General features: G+C 42.7%; 1 pseudogene; it reads left to right on the top strand.

Annotated features, from left to right (window-relative positions):
- The first annotated feature begins 3872 nt into the window (after positions 1-3872).
- On the top strand, positions 3873-4740 carry LOC102926174 (transformer-2 protein homolog beta-like; annotated as a pseudogene).
- The last annotated feature ends 1229 nt before the right edge of the window (positions 4741-5969 follow it).

Here is a 5969-nt window from a genome sequence, read left to right as displayed (position 1 = left end):
TATGTCATGATGCATCAGTTATGAATGGGAAGATAAGGTTGTGGAAATAGGAAGAGAGTGGATGGTAGCAGGCATGGACATGGTTTAGACATTACTCTTATTGCATTTAGAACCTCCCCCCAAAACAACCCCATGAAGAAGTTCAATATCATGCTAGGGCTAAGCATGGCATCCTGTGAGAGAACAGAAGAGAAAGCATTGGCCACCCACTTTAGAATGACTGAGGTCACTGTTCAATGAGAGGCATGGCAGCCAGAAAAGTATTTTCAGGGAGATGTAGAAAGCTGAGCATGGGAGCTGGAATGAGAAAGCAGAAGAAACTGGATAGATAATGAGGGAGCAAGGAGACTCATTTGAGACATTTGAGCTGTGGGTGGATATACATGTAGCATAGGATGGGATTACAGAATATTTGCTCCCCTATTAAAGGACATGACCTCATCTCTGCAGTGAAGGGGAGTCCTGGGGCAGGTTTGAGATGGGAGCAGCATGGCAAGATTTGTTCTTCAGTGCTCTCAACCTGCCATTTCTTAGAAGAATGGCTGGAAGAGGTTAGAATTAGTGGAAAGGAAGCTCATTTGGCATGTATCAGTTGCTATTGTCCCAGGTGGAGAGGGCAAAGATGAAGGTAACAATTGCAGGCTGCAAAATCCATGTGACTTTGTGACTGGCAGTTAGGTTGTGCAAGGAGCTGGTCAAGAGGATGGAAATGGAGACGAGGCAGGGATGCACTGTGATGTTTATTAGACAGGCTCCCATATCAAAGGATTTCAATATCAGCTGCATCACTTGCTAGTTAGCACTTGCATCAGGCAAGTTGCCACTGGTTTCCTCTTTTCAAAAGTATCAGCACAGCTTCTTAGGGTTGTTATAGGACATAATCTGAATACAACTCACAAAGCATATTGTGTGGGCTTGTAAATACTACATTATGTCATCTTTCTCCCCATCATTACTATTGTTATAACTGATCTGATCATATGCTTCAACACTGTCAGCATCACCATTGCTTTAAAATGATTCTGGCTCAAAGGGTAGGGTGCCGGTAACAAATGCATGATACAAACAAATGTAGTAGGAGGCACGAGTCAGGACTTGGTTCTGGTCCCTTTCCAGTACAACTATAATCTGACCATCTGCCGAGTCCAGGCTCTACTAGTATGGCTTTCACTTGGCTTTAAGCTTTTTAGGAAGACTAAATTTACTTCCCATGTAATTTTGACTTTAATGAGTTTAGTTAGACACTCTTGAAGAAGGAAGATAGCCAAGAGAAGGCTAAAAAACATGGGAACGAAGAACAAAGATAGTGGAGCTAGATGAGTAACATTTGAGGCTGAGGCACAGACAGAAAATGAATGTTTAGCTACAGAGTGCCATTTGGCGTTAGCAGGTACATTCATGTACGAAGCATCACCATGTACAAACTGACTCTGTCATCTATGGCCAAACAGAAATGGAGGTAGCCCATTCAGTGCTGGTGAACCAAGCTTGGGAGATAATGAGGTTTCCCATAATTATGTTATATTCATTTTATGAGATGATATTAGGAGTTACCTTCTACCTAAAATTTATTATATTCTGTATTAACTTTGGCTCTACCTTGGAAAATTTCCTTGATCCATATCTTTCATCCATCCATCTTTTATCCATTTTTTTTTTGCTTAAAGATTCCTGTAACAGGCCAGGTGGTGGTGGTGGTGCATGCCTTTAATCTCAGCACTCGGGAGGCAGAGCTAGACGGATCTCTGTGAGTTCGAGGCCAGCCTGGGCTACCAAGTGAGTTCCAGGAAAGGCACAAAGCTACACAGAGAAACCCTGTCTCAACAAACAAACAAACAAACAAACAAACAAACAAACAAAAAAGATTCCTGTGACAAAATGACATTCAATGCATAGGTGCTGTGCTGAAAATACTCATGTCCATGATGCTTGAAAGAAGGTGATTAGACAAATACTCAGGTTGGGAAGTAAAACTCCAAAAAATACTTTCTTGTCACAAAAATGATGATGATGCAGACTTGTCTTATGATTACAGTATATTAACACAGATGACATTTGAATATTAGCTATAATAGCAGCTTAGAACCAGTTTTCTCATTTTTAAACTGGGACTTATATTTAGCAATGGAAGTTTAGGAATGGAATGCAGGGGTTAGTTAAGGTGGAGTGGGTTGTCTTAATGATAGCATCATCTAAACTTTCTTTTGTCCATCCTTAGCTCTAAGACTTCAAAGGCTTACTGTGACAACTCAAAACAGTAATAGGTCCATGAAAATACAATGCTGGCTAAATGCAAAGCTCTCCACAAGCACTGTCTACTCTTTGTGATGCATGTTATGATTGCTCTTTCAGCAGCTTCAGTGGGAAAGCATTGAAGGGTGGACCAGGGGCAGCTGTGCTACATATAACTGAAGTTATATCCATCTGTTCTGGTTATGTTCAGTTTGGTTCAGAGCAATAACCTCCTCCCCAAATGTATGCCACTACTTTCTCAATAGACCTAAACTTGATCTCTTGGGAGTTTTCCACCGTCTCATGATAAAGGGCACAGTTGTCAGGCATGGGTCTGGTTAGTCAGCTGGCTGAGAAGATAATCCAAGTGGAAAGATGTGGTTTAGTGTTGCACAACAACCAGGTTCTCTAGCCCACTGCATGCTTTCCAGATGTGGTGGAAAATCTATGAGAAAAGTTTGGTTTCTGAGTATTGAGAAGAACAGAACATGTTTACCACCTAGGCTGCATGCATCAAAATGATCTGACCGTCCATCTCTTCAGCAAGGCTCATTGGTGCCCTCTGTTGGATCATGGGCTTTCAGTTTAGATCTGCCTGTAGCTTGAGACAAAAAAATTGACAAGCACCTGCTGCTTGGTTTTCATTTACTAAGGATGTAATAGCATTTGATTTTGACTCCTTATTTGATTTTGATTCCTTTTTTTTTTAATTTTTCGAGACAGGGTTTCTCTGTGTAGCTTTGCATCTTTCCTGAAACTCACTTGGTAGCCCAGGCTGGCCTTGAACTCACAGAGATCCACCTGGCTCTGCCTCCCAAGCTCTGGGATTAAAGGCGTGCACCACCACCGCCTGGCCTCTTGATTCCTTATTTCTGCCAATGCATGCCTACCTGGAAACTGACATTGAATTATGACCAAGTGCAGCACACCCCCTGGGAAAAGGGCTCCATCCCTCCCTCACTCTCTTTTTCTCTGGCTAGTGAACTCTTATTCTTTCTTTCTCTCTCTCCTACTCTTGTTGATACTCTCCTCATCTGTCATATTGTCCATGGAGGCTATGTCTCCTACTCTCATGTTAAGCTAATAGTGTCTATAATTCTCTTCCCCTGCAGGGCCCTTCATGCTGCCTCTAATATACTTCCTCATAATGCCCTTTATCTCATTGTCCCATTATAGCCCCTGTGGTTTCAGAATTGTCTCTTTCCCAATAAAGCTTATTTTTAAGAATGATTTTATGTTAGCTCCTGTTATGAATAAACCTCAATCTTTTTTTCTTCCTTAACACCCTCTAAATCCACTGATACCTTTTCAAAACAGAAGATTCCTGTTTTGTTTGCTTTGTGTGTGTGCACGCGTGTGTAATAAGTGCACATATAGCTCAGAGCACCACATTGCTGACATTCCTCCTCACAGTCCATTTGCTTTTGAAGCAGGTACTCTCACTGGTCTGGAGTTTGCATGCTCACCTAGGCTGGTGTTACGTGGCAGTTTCATCTAAACTTAAGTATTCCATGATGGAGAGAAGCTCCTTAAGACTCAAAAAGTTCGACTCTCAAAAGTGTGTCATTGCGAGAGGCTCTGGTAAGAAGGAGCTTGACAGCTTCCGTAAAGACCAGGAGCAGTGACAGCAATCTGGAGCCATGAGCGACAGCGGCGAGCAGAACTATGGCGAACGGGAATCCCGTTCTGCTTCCAGAAGTGGAAGTACTCATGGATTGGGGAAATATGCATGGCATACCCCTGCAAGGTCTTGCTCCAAGGAAGATTCAAGGCATTCTAGATCAAAGTCTAGGTCCAGATCTGAATCCAGGTCCAGATCCAGAAGAAGTTCTAAAGGCATTATACAAGGTCACGATCTCAATCCCACTCCCATAGATGATCCTGGAGCAGGTCTTACAGCCGAGATTATAGCAGATGGCACAGCCACAGCCATTCTCCCATGTCTACTCGAAGGCGTCATGTTGGGAACCGGGCAAATCTTGACCCCCAACTGTTGTCTTGGAGTATTTGGATTGAACTTGTACACCACAGAAAGAGACCTAAGAGAAGTGTTCTCTAAATATGGCCCCATTGCTGATGTGTCTATTGTGTATGACCAACAGTCTAGAAGTTCAAGAGGATTTGCCTTTGTATATTTTGAAAATGTAGATGATGCCAAGGAAGCTAAAGAACGTGCCAATGGAATGGAGCTTGATGGATGCTGAAATTAGGGTCGATTTCTCTATAACAAAAAGGACCCAAACCCCAACACCAGGAATTTACATGGGGAGACCCACTTATGGCAGCTCATGCCGCTGACATTATTATGACAGAGGATATGATCGGGGTTATGATGATCGGGACTATTACAGCAGATCATACAGAGGAGGTGGTGGAGGAGGTGGTGGATGGAGAGCCGCTTAAGACAGGGATCAGATTTACAGAAGGCGGTCACCTTCTCCTTACTACAGTCATGGAGGATACAGATCTCGGTCCAGATCGCGATCATACTCATTTCATCGCTATTAAAGCATGAAGTTGAAAAACTTCTGAAAAGCTGCCATAGAGCTGGGATATTGTTTGTGGACAATATTTTCTATTGTCTCCTGTTTAAAAAGTGAACAGTGCCTAGTGAAGTTAGGTGACTTTTACACCTTTTATGATGACTACTTTTGGTGGGAGTTGACATGCTGTTTTCATTCTGCATTTGTGTAGTTCCTTCTGTGCTTTGTTCAAAGTTAAGTGTTTTCAGAAAAGTATGTTTTGCATGTATTTTTTTACAGTCCACATTTTGGCTGCTGAGAAGTTTCTATTGTACAAAACTTCATTTAAAAGGTTTTTCTACTGAAGACAGGGTATTCTGAAGATTGAAGCCTGTGTGTAAAATGCTACTAAATGGCAAAAAGCAACAATAAACGAGTTTGATTTAAAAAAAAAAAAGACTCAAGAAGTTCTAAAGGGAAGTTAGATAAGATTTAGGAAGTGAAAAACTCATTAGTTTTAGGAACTTCCTGAAACTGACCAGATGCACAAGACCTCTGTTTCCCAAGGTTACGAATGCAGTCCAACTGCTGAGGAGTCTCAGATCAGACAAGCTGCTTGGAAGAGAATCTACGGCCTGTTGAGCTGCCTGTAAGTCATATAGAGTGCTCCAAGGTTCCAGCTCATGTGAGTGGTCACTTACGTTGGGATGGCCTTTCACAGCACAGCTGCCTTTGAGTTGTCCCTGCTTCTGTAGGTTAAACCCTCATCCATACTTCTATAAGCAATTCCAATCAACTCATTGATTCACCAAGTTGGACTTTGGTGGTAAAACGTAATTTGCTTTTTGGAAGGTTCCCTATTAGGGGTTTAGCCATTTGCATTGTGCCTTCTCAGGCAAAGTGTCACACATCAGCTGGCTGGTCAGCAAGCCCCGTCTGCTCTTTGCACTTCTGCAGCATTGGGATTATAAGCACGCACCACCATGTCCTGCATGTATGTATGTCTGCACCATGTGTATACTTGGTGCCCACAGAGGTCAGAAGAGGCCCTTGGAGTACCTGGAACCGGAGTGGCAGTGCTTGTCAGCCACCACGTGGGTGTTGGCAAACAAACCTGGTCGGCTGTAAGAGCAGCCAGTGCTCTTAAACACTGAGACATCTCTCCCACTCCCGTTTCATGTGTGTTCTGTTGAAGTCTGCTTCATACTTGAAAAGCTAATACTTTACCACATAAGCTATCCTCCAGCCCTTGTTTACTTTTGTAAATTGAAGAAG

The sequence above is a fragment of the Peromyscus maniculatus genome, chromosome 17, assembly GCF_049852395.1.
Source record: "Peromyscus maniculatus bairdii isolate BWxNUB_F1_BW_parent chromosome 17, HU_Pman_BW_mat_3.1, whole genome shotgun sequence".
Classification (NCBI taxonomy): Eukaryota; Metazoa; Chordata; class Mammalia; order Rodentia; family Cricetidae; genus Peromyscus; species Peromyscus maniculatus.
The sequence above is the reverse complement of the archived record's forward strand: the minus strand, read 5'-3'. Positions and strand labels throughout refer to the sequence as shown.